The sequence below is a fragment of the Rhinopithecus roxellana genome, chromosome 8 (assembly GCF_007565055.1).
Source record: "Rhinopithecus roxellana isolate Shanxi Qingling chromosome 8, ASM756505v1, whole genome shotgun sequence".
Lineage (NCBI taxonomy): Eukaryota > Metazoa > Chordata > Mammalia > Primates > Cercopithecidae > Rhinopithecus > Rhinopithecus roxellana.
Window position 1 is genome coordinate 142,980,618 of NC_044556.1, and position 17,402 is coordinate 142,998,019.

Genomic DNA, 17,402 nt, shown 5'->3' on the forward strand with positions numbered 1-17,402 from the left:
GAAAGAAAGAAAGAAAGAAAGAAAGAAAGAAAGAAAGAAAGAAAGAAAGAAAGAAAGAAAGAAAGAAAGAAAGAAAGAGAAAGAAAGAAACAGAAAGGAAGGAGGGTTGGAGGGAGGGAGGGAATATTTGGTCAGTTGTATTGTTTAAAAAATCATTACTATTGTGGGTTTATGAGTTTTTGACAGTGTTTTAGGGTATACAAAGGGTTTAACACATGCAGTGTGTTGTCCCAGATAGAGCATCTACTTGAAGACAAACAGGGCTACATTCAAATCCTGTGAACTTCAGCAACCTAACTATTTGTATTATCTTGGTGAAACAGATAATAATAGTAATAATAATAAAAATAGAGAGAAAGTGAGAAAAAAGAAATAGAAATCAATATCAGCAATAAATACTAAAATAAAAATAATAGGGGTTAAAGGCATAGAGAATATGGAGATAGAGAAGGTTTACATAAGTGTGTTCAGGGAAAGCCCCTGTGACGAGACAATGCTGGAACCTGAAGGAACTATAGAGGTGAGCTTTGTGCTTTTATGAGAAGAGCATTTCAAGGAGCATGGAAAACAAGTACAAAGTGCCCAACCTACCAAATGGGATTTATCGCAGGGGAGGACTATTATAAAACAGCCAGGTAGTTCTAAGAATCCAGGTGCTGACAGCAAGCACTGGGTACTTGGCAACTTGGCAAAACTCTGGCAGAGATTCTCCACCCCATCACAATGCAGGCATAGCACAGAAAGAAGAACTACATGGGGTCTCTAGACAGCTGGACTTGGGAAGCTGTAGAAGGCTCCACTGCTCGAGCCATGGAAGAGCATGGAAATTGCTAGAGGACTGGACTCAAAAGGGCTTTCATCAGAGACAAGGAACATTCAGCAATGACCCACCTGGGTCAGCAACTGAGGACTCTACAGGATCAGAGATGACCAGACCACCAGAGTAGCTCAACCACCAGAACAACAAGGTAGAGTGGAGGGACTCCAGCATAAACAGAGGTTGGCAACCCAGGACCAGGTGAAGTTATCTTACTGTCTTAATATCGCAATTATCCCAGAACAACCAGGTTTTAAAATTAAGTAAGAGGAGATGAGAAATTTTAATTTTTTAGATACATAGTTTAGTGAATTGAAATTCATATTTCCTCAACTGTTGAGGGCAACAATAATGCAAATATATATATATAGATGTATAAATATATATACATTTATGTATATACACACACACACTCACACACAAATATACATTTGGCATGGAATACATACATTGCAGGCCAAGACATCCTTTTAATTCCCTACTCTTCTCTTCTGTGCTTTGTCATTAAGTTTATCTAAACTCTGGATATATCATCAATTGTGTATACACCAAATCCTGGATGTGCTAGGTAAATAATACTCTTCTGTAATTGAAGAAATAAATAACCACTGTAAAACTGCTATCAAGAAGTAGAGAGTGTCTGTCATGGGATCATAAAGCAAGGCTCTCTGAGCTGGTCTGGAAGCTCAGGGAAGGCATTCTAATTTGGTTTCCTGAGTCAGGGAGCCTCACCACAAGCCCGTCAGGTAGGTATTATAGGTATCATTATAGTTATTTCACAGATGAGGAAAAGGGAGATAGTGTTTGCCTCTGGGGAAGGTCAGACACTGGGGCACTCAAGAAGTGTCACGAGCTTTATTTAGACTTATCTGCAATAGTTTACATTTCATAAAGAAAATAGTTTTGTGTTTTATTTGTGAAATTAAAAATTCATTTTTATCTAAATTTAAATAACTCATGCTGGAAGTCACCCAGCAACTAAATGCCAACACTGGAATTTAACTCATTTCTGTCAGGCCCCAATGCTTCTAACCAAAATCCTCTAAAAAAAATAATAATAAAAATAAAACCCAAATTTCCCATAATAAGACAATGGGTATGTACATGATGGTAAAAATATATATATAAAGAGAGATTTGAATTCAAGGTCTGAGGTTCAGGTGATTGTAATGTAGAGAGTAGGTCTCCAACAGATCTGCTGGCATTTGCAACCTATTACTGCTGATGAGCAAGTACTCAGAGCCCTTATTTGTGTTCATCCACTGTTCTACATAAAAGTTGTGACATTCCCTGGCTACTGGTGCTATAACTTGTGTATGCTGCTCTAAGGGATGAAGAAAACACACAACACTTAAACAGACCCATAAATAAATATCAAGAGCAGCACCTGGGTCTTTGGCATCTCTCTAATGGCAGAAATCTTCCCTGTTGTCAAACGTACACACTCTCATAACCCATACATAGCACACACCGCCACCACCACCATCTCCACCTCCACCACCACTGCCACCGCCATTTTATCCAGCTCATTATTGGCAGAAAAGAGGGAAATTTATGGATAATTTAGAAAGTAAGAAAGAGTGATAGGCCTTATTTTATCACAATGTAGGCACCAATGTTTTTCTGCTTTGGAAATGGGAAGTATATAAGTCAGGAATTCTTTAATGTTACAGCAAAAATAATGCAAGACAAAAATGTAATTAAGCATGAAAGGAATTTATGTATTAGAAAGCTATTGGATAGTTCTCATCATCTCTAGGAGGCCCAGAAGTTGGAAACTTCCTCCCAAATCCTGCTGCAAAACTGTCCCACAAATTGGCGTCACCACCACCCCTGGGCACACATATTGCTGCTTTCAGGGCCAAAATCCCAGACACCAAGTGCCATCTGCTGCTACTGTATCCCATAGCACTAACGTGGGTTGTAGCTGTCACCGCCTCACCACTCTTGCCGACAGCATTCTGCAGTTCCTCTTTTTCAGGTAACTAACTTGATTCACATCCTGCCACAGACACAACTGATTGACAGATACTATGGCATGTGCCCCTGTCATAGCTAAAAGAAAGGCCGAAACATTTGTAATTTTTTATGTATGTAATGGAAGATGGGCTCCATATTATAAGGTAGAGGATTCTTCAAGAAGTTTTGGCACTGAGAAATCAAATTGAATGACAAACAGGAACAAAAGAATGCCATGATAGAGATGAAGAGAACCCGAAACCTCTTTTGCTGTCCTTGTTTCCTTTTCTGAAACAAGTGACTAAATACTCGAAGTCCATGGGGAACATGACAGATCCATTCTAAAAACTCACTAACACCTGCATGTTCAGCCAAGAAACAGCAAGTTCACATCTTATTTGAAGAAAACAAACCTTTATATAAGTGGAAGCATAGTATCACAAACTGGCGTACAGGAGTAAATAGGTGCCTGATTTGCTTCCAGTTAGCCAAGCCCAATAATGTCCTTCAAGCCTGCAGAACTATGTCCTCTGATGTTCCTCCTCCACCCTGAAACAGAGCCAATAGTGGCTGATCTTGTGTCTACCCGCAACCCTCTCTTTCGTGATGAAGCAACATGCAAGTGGAATCCCAAGATAGACAAATGTTGTCATTAGTTAACATTGATTAAACATAGTGTTTGCGTCGCTAAAATCCTCAGTACTATAATCATAATTTCTTATTCATGGGCTATGATAATAACTATGTGAAATCTATTTCTGATTGATCTTTCCACCTAGTCCTTAAATATAGAATATTAATATATTCAATACAAATATAAAAATAGCATTTGATTTTATATTTATTTAAATATATTTTTTCATCCCTAGTATACCTATTAAATATACTAATATAGAGCTATGTATCTAGATATATAAAAAGGTCAATATTTCAGCAAAAATTTTGCTATTAACTTTTCAAGGAAATTACATACTGGCTTTAAATTACAATGGCCTGTGATGACACCTAGTGGCTAATGGGCATATTTTGAAATCCCCAATTTGACCAATGTAAATGATTTTTAATTTTTTTAAAAATAAATACAATGACAGTGTTTCCTCTTGTGGATTTTGGCATTTTTTAAAAATAAAATAAGTATATAAAATTTCTCTTTCCTGTCACAAAGAAACTGAAAAAAGTTAACTATAATTAAGAAAGACCACCTTTTAAAAATTGTACCTAAATCTTCAGATAATATATTAGCTATCAATCATAGTTAAAAAGGAAGAAAATAACATTATTCAAGTTCAAAGTGAATGTAGGCATTGTAATCAGTTAACCCTCTAAAATTATAAAAATATAAGGTGGAATCATTTAACATAAAATTCCCGGGATGGAAATCATAGATTTATAGTCCTGATTGTGCCTCAAATTAGTTGTGTGTCCTTGAGCAAATTGTGCAACCTCTCTGCGCCTCAATTCTATAATTAGTAATATAAGAAGGTCAGAATTTCCAGGCCTTTTGAGCAACTTCTTATGTGAGACTCTACAAATTGCTGTCAGTCACATAGCCTTCCTCATCTAGGCACCTGATACTAACAACACAACAGAATATTAAATGCTCCATTCTGAACTCAAAGTTTAATATATATCAGCTTTTCTGGCACATATATTTTCTTTTAGATCATAAATTCATAATATGTACTTAATATTTAATTCATTTATAGTCTCAACCTTGAAATGTTTGGTAATTTTATTAACTATTGAACAAAATGATATTAATTTTGAATGTTTCCTCACGTTGCTTCACTAAAATGAAAAAGGAACCACTAGCATCTTTCCTTAATATTTAATAAGCATATCTTTTTCACTTTATTCTAGAAATTTATCATTTTGCATAATTCTATTAAGTCTTCTCACAGACTTCCACTGTCTACATCTGAAGAGCTCTAGTCCTGATAGTTTGAACGTTTGAACTCATTTTAGTTATCCCTCCCTCTCCACACTAGGCACCCCCAACACACCCACACACCCACACACATGCACATTCTTACCATCTTTTTCTTACTATCTTTCTCTTCTTATATTTTAGTTTTCATTTTTTTTAAAAAGTTGATTATTAAATATTTCAAGCATAGAGAAAATTATAATATGTAAAACACCCATGGATCTATCACTTATTTTTGTAATCTTAACATTTTGTCATATTTTGTTCAGTAAAAAAAATGGAATACTGCACAGACAATTAAGATCCTGTATACCCATCTCCTGCTTCCATCTCTATCAGAAATCACTATCTATATTTGGAGTTTATAATCCACCTGCATGTCTTTATATTTTGATTACATATAACCAGGAGCAATACATGTATGGGTTTACATGTTTCAAAACATTGTATAAATGTTTATATAAGTATATATTCTTCTGCAATTTGTTTGTACAGAAGTTGTTAATTTCAATGCAGTAAAATTTCTGATCATTTTCTTTAAGTTTTATACCTTAGTTTTTCCTTAAGAAATCTTTCTGTAGCTCAGGATCATGACAGGTTCTGTACTAATTTTTTAATTAAATCTTTAATATTTTTGCCTTTAACCCATTGTTTTGGGTATAATGTAAGGCTGGTATCTAAGGTCATGGACTTTTTTTCTATACGGATAATCAACCATCTCAGCATCAATCTATTGAATAATCCATATTTTTGTGCTCTGATTTTCACCTCTGTAGTATTTTATTTTTCCATATGAGTAGGACTGTTCTTTGCTGTACATTTTTCTATTTGTCTTTACTTGCACAGATACATACCGTTTTAATCTCTATAATTTTAGAGTAAACCTGGATATCTGTTCTCTCCACCATTTTGAAAAATGCCTTAATTATTTTTGACAGTTTTTTGAGATATGAATTACAGCAAGAACTTGTCAAAGTCAAACGAAATAGCTCTATTGTAATTTTGCTCGGAATTATATTGAATGTATAGGTTAATGAAAACAGAGTTATGTCTATAATATTTTCCTCCATGAACATAATATAGCTCCTTATTTATTTAGTTTCTCTGTTTTATGAAAATACTAAGTTTTCTCTAGAAACTCTTGCACATCTCTTGTTAAATTTATTCCTAGGGTCTATATAATTTTTGTCATGATTTTAAATGCTATGCTTTAAGCTATATTTTATCTTTGCTTATGCTATATAAAGAAAAGCAGATTATTTTTACATGTTAATCTTGTATTTCAACAGCGTAATTAACCTTTCTTTAGTGCCAAACAATTTGCCTATATAATCTTTTTAGATTTTCTTAGTAAGCTGATAGGCCTTCCCAATGCAACAATAATTTTGTCTCTTCACTGCTAATAGTTATACTTGTTTGTACTTTGCACTAGGTGTGGCCTCCAGCAAATATTTAATAGAAACAATGACAGTAATAGGGTAGTACTTCAAATGTTTTATTCTTAATATGACATTTGCTGTAAGTTTTTGGTAAAAACCCTTCATAGGATAAAGGGATTTCTGCTTTATGCCTAGTCTTCTTTATTGTAAATGAGTATTGCATATTTATCAAATACTTTTTCTGCACGTATTGGGATAATCACATGGCTTATATCTATCAATGGGATGAAATACACTAAAATATTTTATAATAGTAAAACTTCCTCGAATTCTAAAACAAGTCCAATTTAGTTCTATTGTATTCTTTTACATATTAAAGATGAGCCTATAATTTTCCTTTCTCATGTTGTCTTTCTTTGGTTTTGATATAGAGGTTTTACTAGTTTCATAAAATGTGTCTAGAGATATGCTCATTTTCTACTCTTTGGAAAACCTGATGTCATGTTTGGATTTCCTGTTCTTTGCATAGTTGATTAAGCTTCTTGTAAAATTAACCGGAGCTGGATTTGTGTTTTTGTGAGTGTGGATGGAGACAGGGGCATAGGAGGAGGTATGCTGATGCACTAGGAGATGAAGATTTTCAAACTTTCATTTAATTCTCATAATAGTTAAAGATCTATTCAGATTTTGTAATTTTTTTTTAGTCAGCTAAGAGACATTTTTGTAGAAATATGACCATTTGTTTTTTGGTCAGAGTATTCTCCTGTGATTCTGTTTCATATCTATTGGAACTGCAGATCTGTAGCCATGACCTTTTCTTCTCCCTAATATTGTTAAAGGTCATCTCTCTATTTCTCCTATATCACTTTTATCAGAAAGACTGCCTCATTTTTATGTAGAAACAAATTTGTTTCTTAATCCTTTCTGTATTCCTTTTCTATTAAATTATGACAATTGTTTTTATTTCATTAAGTTGTGCTTTTACCTGTGTACTATTCCTTTCCCTCTGATTTCTATGTTTTTTTGGTACTGTTTCCCTATCTTCTTTGTTGATCGCATAGCTGATTATTTTACAGTTTTCCTTCTTTTTAAAATATAAGCATTTAATGCCATATAATTTATCCTTAAAAAAAATCATTTTAGGCTTGGCACAGTCATTAATGCCTGTAATCCTAGCACTTTAGGAAGTCAAGCTGGGGGGATTGCTTGAGGCCAGGAGAACAAGACTAGCCTGGGCAACATAGCCAGACCCTATCTGTACAAAACTTTAAAAAATATATACGTGTGTGTGTGTGTGTGTATAGAGAGAGAGAGAGAGAGAGAGAGTCATGCTGGGCCGGGCACGGTGGCTCACGCCTGTAATCCCAGCATTTTAGAGGCAGAAGCGGGCAGATCACGAACTCAGGAGATTGAGACCAGCCTGGCTAAAATGGTGAAACCCCGTCTCTACTAAAAATGCAAAAAAAAATTAGTCGGGCGTGGTGGCGGGTGCCTGTAGTCCCAGCTACTCAGGAGGCTGAGGCAGGAGGATGGCGTGAACCCGGGAGGCAGAGATTGCAGTGAGCTGAGATCCCGCCACTGCACTCCAGCCTGGGTGACAGAGCGACACTCCGTCAAAAAAAAAAAAAAAAATAGTCATGCTGGTATATGCCCTAGCTACTCTGGAGGCTGACATGGGAGGATTGCTTGAGCCCAGGAGTTAAAGGTTACAGTGAACTATGATCGCACCACTATGCTGCAGCCTGTCTCTTAAAAAAAAAAAAAAAAAAAAAAAAATCATTTAAGCATTCTCCCACAAATTCTGATACACGACATGTTCGTTATCTTTTATTCACATTTTCCAGTTCCTATTTTGACTCTCTGTTTGATCCATTATTTAGAGTGTGTTTTTGTTTTATTTTGTTTTAGTTTCTAAATGCATGAGGAATTTTTAAGACATCTTTTGAAGATTAAATTATATTTTTTACATTTTATTGTGGTGTAAACACTTAACCTGAAATCTACACTCTTATCAGATTTTTAAGTGCACAGTACAATACAATACAGTGTACTGTTAGCTATAGGGACAATGTTGTACAACAGATCTCTAAATTTCTTCATCTTGCATAACTGAAACTTTACACCCATTGATTAGCAACTCCCCATTTCTTACTTCTCTCACTCTCTGAAAACCACCACACCATTCTTTGCTTTTAGAAGTTTGACTATTTTAGATAGATTATTTCTCATAGAAGTTGAATCATGCAGTGTTTGTCCTGTGACTGGCTTACTCCACTTAACATAATTTCCTTAAGATTCATCCATTTTGTTGCATATTGCAGGATTTCCTTCTTTTTTAAGGCTAAATAACATTCCATTGTATGTATATACTACATTTGCTTTATCCATTTACTCAGCTCTTTAGGTTATTTTTATATATTGGCTATTGTGAATAATGCTGAAATGAACATGGAAATGCTAATATCTCTAAAATCCTGATTTCAATTTTTTTTGGTTAAATATCCAAAAGTGGGATTGCTAGATCTCATGGTAGTTTTTTTTTTTTTTTTTTTTTAATTTTTTGAGGAAACTCCTTACTGTTTTCCATAGTTGCTACATCATTTGGCATTCCCATCAACAGTGTACAAAGGTTCTGATTTTTCTACATCCTCACCAACACTAGTCTTCGGTTCTTTGACAGTAGCCTCTTAACAGGTGTGAGATGATAGCTCATTGTGGTTTTGACTTGCATTTCCCTGATGATTAGTGACACTGAGTAGCTTTTCATATACCTGTTACATGTTTTTATGTCTTCTTTGAAAATGTGTCTATACAATTCTTTTTAATTGGGTTTTTGTGTTATTGAGTTGCAGGATTTCCTTACCCTTACAACCCACAAAACTATGGCATGAATATACACATAGCAAAGTATAAAGTATTTCTAAAATATCTACTTTATTCCCACTACAAGGATGCCAGGACATTTTAACTCTCATCAAGCCCCTCTTAACTTTCTCATTTTTGTTGGCAGCATTTTAGTTCCACTTTTTTCATATCACTGAAATTATTATTACTGTTCATACAAACAATAGTTGTGTACGTAAAACTCTAAGTGTACCATTTTCTCTGTTCATCATTTCTTTTCTGAATCTCAATCTCCCTGTAGCTCTAATTTTTGTTCTTTCTTTAGTATATGTATTTGAATCTTTCATTGAGAATCAAATAGTATGTGTAGAACTTTAAATATACACAGAATGTGTAGTTGTTTTCTCTTAATATTTGAAGAAAATTTTCCATTATTTTCTTGTTTCTGTTTTTGCTACTGAGGTATCTGCAATTATTACTTCAAAGTAATCTTTTATTTAAGTCTAATTACTATTAATTTTTTCTCTTTTACTTTGGTAAAACTCTACACTTTTATCATGCTGTATCAACGTGTGGAGGTACTGATATAAAGATAGATGTATAGATAGATAAATGGATGGATGGATAGATAGATAGATAGATTTCTGCTGAGGATTTAAACATAGTCAATCTTATTAATCTTTTATTAGTTATGAAAATTCTCACCATATTACCTTACATACTCATCTTGTTATATCATCACGCTATTTTTTGAATAATTTTCTTAGGTCCATCTATTAATTCACAAATTCTTCCTTTAGCTAATCTGTGGTTTAATCTGTCCACTAGTTTGTTTTTTAGTGACTATATTTCTCACCTCCAGAAGTTACCTGTTTTTTTTTTTTCACATCTGCCTAATCTTTTGAAATATGGTTTGTTTTCAAAATTGAGATTTTTTAAAATAGATTATTCAGTTTAAATATTTTTGTTTTATAGTTTCTATTCAGCAATTCTATTAGTTGAAGATCTTAGGAATCTAACCTCGCTTCTTTTTTTAATTTGGTATTTTTTCATGAGGGTTTGTTAAATTGTGTGTTTGTAAATTTTGGATAGTAAGCTCGTCTTCAGCATGGGTTTATCCAAAGCAGTCTTGTGTGGTCTGTGTTAACAGATGTCATTCCAGGGATATATTGTCTGCCTTCTGCTAGATGCCCCAAGGATATTACCAGCCCATACTACTTTTTACATTGATTCCTCTCTTGAGAATTTTAGGAGCTCATGGATAGAGTAAATTTAAATCCCATTACCATGATTACAAGTTATCATGGAAGGCTTCATTTTTTCATCTGCAGCCCAGGGCCAAGAGACCTAAGCTTTCTTGCTGTCTCCTATGCCACTGGAAAGATATTTTCTAGTTCAACCTACTTCTGATTGTTATCCCTCTGAAAAGCAGATTAGAGGGTTAGCGGATCTGAATACAAACTTCCCACATGTACAGGCATCATACCCCAGGTGCTAGCTTCCTTCTTTTTCCTTAACCAGGAAAGAAAAAAGAAAAGATCATTTGCCAGGGTGAGTCACAATTCCAGTTTTCCATCCTACCACTATGATTTTCAATTCCCACTTTGTATACGAAATTGAGAATTTTCCTTTCTTACTAGTAAGAGCAGCCATGAATTTAAAATAATTTTAAAATTATTTTCGCCAGAAAATCTCTTTGTTTTGTATTGGAAGCATTTTCAGTTACTTGGTTGGTTCAAAATATTGCTGGAAATAAAAATAGTCATCTTCTTTCCCATTCAATTACAATCTCCTTGAGTTGACAGCAACTGTGTACATAAGCTAAGGGTAACTACAGATAAAATATTGCTTTCCATTATAAGTGAAAACACTGTTCTCAGATAATGACCATGATCACTCATCTTTTTTTTTTTGAGACGGAGTCTCGCTCTGTCGCCCAGGCTGGAGTGCAGTGGCCGGATCTCAGCTCACTGCAAGCTCCGCCTCCCGGGTTCACGCCATTCTCCTGCCTCAGCCTCCTGGGTAGCTGGGACTACAGGAGCCCGCCACCTCGCTCGGCTAGTTTTTTGTATTTTTTAGTACAGACGGGGTTTCACTGTGTTAGCCAGGATGGTCTCGATCTTCTGACCTCGTGATCCGTCTGTCTCGGCCTCCCAAAGTGCTGGGATTACAGGCTCGAGCCACCACGCCTGGCCAATCACTAATCTTTTAAAGTTACATATAGTGAATTGGCATTATCATGGGAAAATATTATCAGCAACAAAATAATATTAATAAAATTTATCAATTATTAAGCACTTGAGATGTATTCGTTATTACTAATCCTTATAATAATTTTCCTCAGAAAACTAACACTTATAATGTAAAGTAACTTGTTCATAGTCATGAACATAGTTTGATGACTCAATTGGAAATATAGATGCATCTCTTTCTAACACCAAAATTGGTTATCCCCACATCAGGGGCTTCCATATGTCATAATTGACCATGATTCATGCTGCTTATTTGAGATTTGTTTACCTGGCAACTCTTTAACTCAAGCTTGCCCAAGTAAAACTTTCTCTCTTTGTCTTGTTCACTATACTCGCCTCTATCAGCATGCATATCCAGAACTTACTTAATCTGTAAACCTGCCTAAATTGTTGCAAATAGAGATTAAAGTCATAAAAAATATGCAAAATGCAAATAAGCGTACAGACTGTGTCTTATTTATCTGTATAATCTTCTGTTTCACATAGTACATGACTTTTTTAATACACAAAATCAAAGTGATCTGAAAATACTTTAATTCCTAATATTGTGAAGATTTATCTAAGTGCTTCACAAAGTACCTTATAGCTTACAATAAAACATATTATGAATATAATCTTTCTTATAAATATTGAAACCTCAGTCCTTAGCACTATGTCTATAAAAACATGGAACATTTATTTTATGTAGAAATAAAGATAAAAGCTGAATTTGAAGACTTAAAAATTTAAAACCATAATTCTCTCAAGTAATAAATGTGTGAAATTTAACAAATTTAAGTGTGCAAAAATCATTATTTTTTTCAAGTGGACATATGTTTTGTCAGTAAGTTTAGACTTATTATAAAATAAACCACAATGTAACTTAAGCCGTGTGGTTCCGGGAGGACGGTGGCATCTTGCTGTGATCCATGGCACTAACAAAAAAATAGGACACATTTCTGTCATCCTTCACCCTCCTCCCCTTCCAGAATTGACCTGGGAAAGGAAGGCATAGCCATCCTGAGTTATAACTAACAAATGTTAGTTTCCTGAGGAAAATTATTATAAGGATTAGTAACAACTAATACATCCCACTGCTTAGCAACTGGCTCTCATCTTCTCAGGAAAGAAGCTTTTTGCTACTATTTAGAACTTTTTATTTCCTTCTCTGATACTAAAAATCTTTATTTAACCTGGAAACAGAGGTGGAAAAATTTCTACTTGCCCTCAAAATTTATATTTTATATTCTGATGTAGGCATTTGAACTTTGAAAGTCAGTAATCCTATGCTGTTGTTGCAGTTGCCTCCTTCACGCTATTTATCACTCTTCCCTGAAGCAGTGGAAGCTGCAGGTCTGGCTGCCCAGATGTTTGGGATAGGTGGGAGTGGTAGAGTGTGGAAGGGTAAAGCAATTTGCAGAGAAATAAAGAGAGAAATATGCCTACTCGATCTACCAAGAAAAGACAAGTCGTGGAAGCCAACAAAAGTTGGCTTAAACAGCAGTAAAGATATTAGCTTGAACCACATAAAGTTATCCATATGCTACCATTTTTACCTTATAAAAACAAATTTCATATGGTTCAACCTAATAAAAGTGTTATGTTATGAGTCAGTTCATCTCACATAATGTATTCTCTCTTCAGCAGAAATCAAAGACCATTCTGAATCTATATTTCCATGTTAAGGAGGAATATAATTTCCTTCATAATGCCATCCTAAGAGACTAGGGTTGTCAACTGTCCATCATCAAAGAGTTTTTCCATTTCATTATAATGTAAAGCCTATTTGGGCAGACTGAATGCCTAGGGAGTGGTACATACAGTATATTTTGAGGTGTAAGAGTATACACATTGAAGCCAGATGGCCTGGATTCTAATGCCCAATCCACAATCCACTATTTGCTATCTGTATGACCTTTGCATGCCCCAATTTTAAAAAAATCTATAATGCAGGGATAATCACAGTATCTATTTTATAGATTTGTTATGATAATTAATTGAGTTATTTGTAAGGCTTACAGATCAGTGCTTAGTATATTCTGTGACAAATGAGTATTTATTATAATTGTTGTTATTATTATTCTAATATATTATGGGTTGAATGATGCCCTCCATCCTGTATTCATACGTCAAAGGCAAATCTACAGAGACAGAAAACAGACTAGTAGTTGCCTGGGACTCAGGGAGGGTGGAGAGTGGAAGTGGGTATGTGGGATATTATGGGAGTGATGGGCATGTTCTAAGATTGGACTGTGATGATGATTGCACAAATACTATATATTTACACATAAAATCTCAATTTTTACAAGAAAGATGAATGGTTTTATGGTATGTAAACAACTCCTCATGAAAGCTATTAAAAATGACTTATTGATAATTTTCAATTCAAATATATATAGATACTATTTACATTTTCATAGCCAATATCATGGAGCTGTAAACATGTAAGGCAAATAGAGAAGCTTAGCACTGTGGAAAAAGCTGTTGCCATAGCACAGCTCATTAACATCTTTAACATCCCATTTTCTTTCTATTAGCAAAACCATCTCTGGACATCTCACCATAGAAACATTCCTCCTCTTTAATTATGTGTGTTAGTTTATTGTGTTTTATAGTTTTCATCTAAGGAAAAACTGATTGATCCCACTGTGGGACTGATTGCCTAATATCCAGACAGCATTTGCTGTATTTTATGTTCAGGATACTGCCACTTGAGAAAGGATTATTTACTGTGACAAATCTTAAATGGGAAATGAAGCAAAATTAACTTGTAAAACATTTTCTGTGCCAGAGTCATATGTGCATTTCAAGAAGGAAAAACAAACTTCCCTTGAGAGTGGTTTTAATTGTTCACAGTCTCTGACGTGATTTCAATATAACCCAACACAAATGCTGCCTGATTTTTCTTTGCCAATTTTGGTGAGTATTACAACAATCCACTCCACTTTTCAGGGAAGAATGCTTTCCCTTTCCAAACCTCATGGAGTCCACACTCAAAGCATTCTGACTCCCCATGAAAACGACGTCAACTGAACAGAAACTTAAATTAGTTGAGGCAGTTTCCTACGAATCCCTGCAAGCCCCTTTGGATCCCTTCTTGGAACAAACTTTTAACTCATTTATGGGACGAGATAAACACACTCGAAATCCCCGGGCTCACGGACTGCTGGCCACCTATATTTGAAGTTCTTACTACTCCTCTAGCAAAACGCAAAGTCTCACATTTGACTTTCTCAATGAAATTGAGTCTCAATGAAATTGAAAGTCACAAATGACTTTCTCAATATTATCTTGCAAATATGTTTATTTTTTATTTTTGAGATGGATTCTCGCTCTGTAGCCCAGGCTGGAGTGCAGTGGCACAATCTTGACTCACTGCAACCTCCACCTCCGGGATTCAACCTATTCTCCTGCCTCAGTCTCCCAAGTAGCTGAGATTACAGGTGTGTACTACCATGCCCAGATAATTTATATATTTTAGTAGAGACAGGATTTCACTATGTTGGCCAGGCCGGTCTCAAATCCTGGCCTCATGTGATCCCCCTACCCAGGCCTCCTGAAGTGCTGGAATTACAGGCATAAGTCCCCCCGCCTGGTCACTTGCATAATTACTTTTTAATTGCTCTCTGGAGTTCAGTGTTCTCTCACCTGCTAATACTCACTCAGGACTCATTTCTACCAATGAGTCTTGGCTTTCTTAAGGAAACAGATCGTGTCTTTATTCATCTTCAAATGGACAGCACATAAAACTGTTAAATGCTGCCCATTTTTCAAGGACCTTTCCAATGCTACCTCATCAGTAATACATTTCTGATATCCACAAACAAATCTAATTTCTTATTCCTTTTATATCCTCTATAGATTGTACAACCTTGATTACCTTTATTATGTTCTCTTTCTAGTAATTTGATTACTTTTCTTATTACTGATTATACTGTAAGTTGTGAAAATATGCGATATATTACACTACCTGTGTTCACCGTTCTGTCCCAACCCTCAATCCCACTCAAAATCATTCTCAGAAAGTACCTGCTTGATAATGTCAATTAAATCAAATAATAATGGTTATGCCATCCTTACTTATAATTAACAACATTCAAGTATATTATATCAATTCAAATGGCAGAAATAATGAACAAACAAGATTTTTCTGGTTTATTTAAGGAGCAAGAAATATTTGTAGTCAATGAAAATAACTTCTCTGTGAAAATTTTGAAGGGGCTAACTCTCTCTGCCAATGTTCCTTTGCCAATATATCTATAAACTTCCCCATCTTTCATGTTTTTCAAGTCCCTATCAGTATCTGGGGTGATTTTTATATCACTCTACCTTCTGATACACAAAGCAGTGTGGTATAGGAAGTAAGATATGTGCTTTTAAGTCACATAGTCCCAATCCCAAATTACACAGCTCAGGTGGAAGACCTAAGTATGCTCCTTACCCCATCTGAAGTTTGGGTTCCTTTTCTCTAATATAAAGACCGAAATAACAACTTCATTTGGTTGTCGTGAAGATTACATGAGAAAATGTGTTTAAGGCACTCTTTACAATGCTTGTCGTATTAAATGTATTTTTAAAAGTTACATTAAAAGTATTGATTCAATTAAACAAATATTTATTAAGTACCCACTGACGGCCATGCACTAATTTGTTCCAAGGACCCAATAATGAACAAGACAGACACAAAGCCTATTCTCAAATTGCTTAGAGTCCAGTGAAGGTGACAGACAATTCAGCATGCAAATGTAGCACCTGGTGATAAGCACAGTAATGCAAAAATAAAGACAAGAGTGTCTTTAGGGTACAAATGAGGAGCACCTATAAAATCAGAAGATTCGTTCTTCCAATAATTTCAAATCGCTGCCTAAATTCAAAAACTCAGTATATACAAACTGTGGTCATTATTAACAATAAAATATATTGGATGATTCAGTGATGAAGGAGCAATGCAAGGTACCAGCTACCATACAATCACCTTACAGAATTATCATGCCTTCTAGGCTATACCACATTCTAGAATCCACAAGCACAGTCTTGTAGAGAAACAGCAATCAAATCTACAAAAAAAATCTATCCTTTGGATATATAGGAAAATCTCAAGATAAAAACATACTTAATACACAGGTCATGCATTTGCATATTTTTCTACTTTGACAGCAACTGAAAATTCAGTGTGAAGAGACAGGGACTAAAAAGTAGTTTCTGCAAAGCAGATGCCCTTGTTGTACTTCTAAAGCCTGGTTTCTATATTTTTTAAATAGCATGCTAATTTTAAAAGACAAAATAATAAAAGCCATACAGGGTTGTGAATGGAAAAGTTTAAAAACTCACAAGGCCAATTTCTCGTTATAAGAGGTCCCTGGGGAGAGATAAGAAACTGGTATTTCACTTGTCAAACAGGAACTTGTGTGCTATTTTATACTTTGTTTTGCTTACAGCAACCTTAGCAGACCACGAATGTTATAGAGGAAGAATATTATAGGGGAAGAGTTTAGGTAAATTAAGTCTAATAGCTTTGCTGCTTAACGTAAATGAGAAGCAGTTGACAGTAGGGCCCTGAGTTCATTTCAAAGGATATGCTCTCTGTCTCTGAACAGGGTTGGCAAAGAGCTGCAGGATAAAGGGGACTCCAGGCTACAGCACTTTACCCCGACAGGCATCCACCACTTTCACTCTGCTATTCTCTGCTCCCAGCAGAGGGGTGAATGTATATGTTCTGAATTTTGCTTGCCTTTAGCCTGAATATTACATGATTTGGGCAAGTGTAACCTAGAAAAACCTTTTATTTCCCTTAGGTGTCCTTCCATTTCTAGTCAGCTCTGCTTAAGTTGATTTCAAATATTGTCCTTTCTTATAATCAAAATATTTTGCTTGGGTATGTCTCCCAGATAGTCAACAAATATATATGTCACTATTATATTTCTACAAAAGTGGTACCCTCCTAACTCTTATTAATTCCCCATTCCTCTCACCTGGACTCTTCGTAAGAGTGGGTATACTCTCCAACTGAGAGATAATCATGAGGAGGAAATTAAGTCTTCTGTGTCATCAACTGGAAAAAGAAGACAAAATTAAATATCATTTAATGATTTAAATAATACAAAGAAAAAAATCTTTCATTTTAGTTCACTCATTTTCCTCCACTTATTCACAGCTGTAGTATATATATATATATAATTGTAAATTATCTCTAATGTACCAATATAGGACCAGCTATGATTGGGTTCATAATGACTCCTAATAAC

At 35.0% G+C, this 17,402-nt stretch overlaps 1 long non-coding RNA gene across 1 annotated transcript in view; it reads right to left on the minus strand.

Moving 5' to 3' along the window:
• The window catches only part of LOC115899055, a 156,771-nt gene that overhangs the window by 12,841 nt on the left and 126,528 nt on the right, over positions 1-17,402 (minus strand). Inside the window, exon 6 of the long non-coding RNA XR_004058657.1 lies at positions 17,130-17,209. This is a non-coding gene — a long non-coding RNA (uncharacterized LOC115899055). The remainder of the gene's footprint in view (positions 1-17,129; positions 17,210-17,402) is intronic.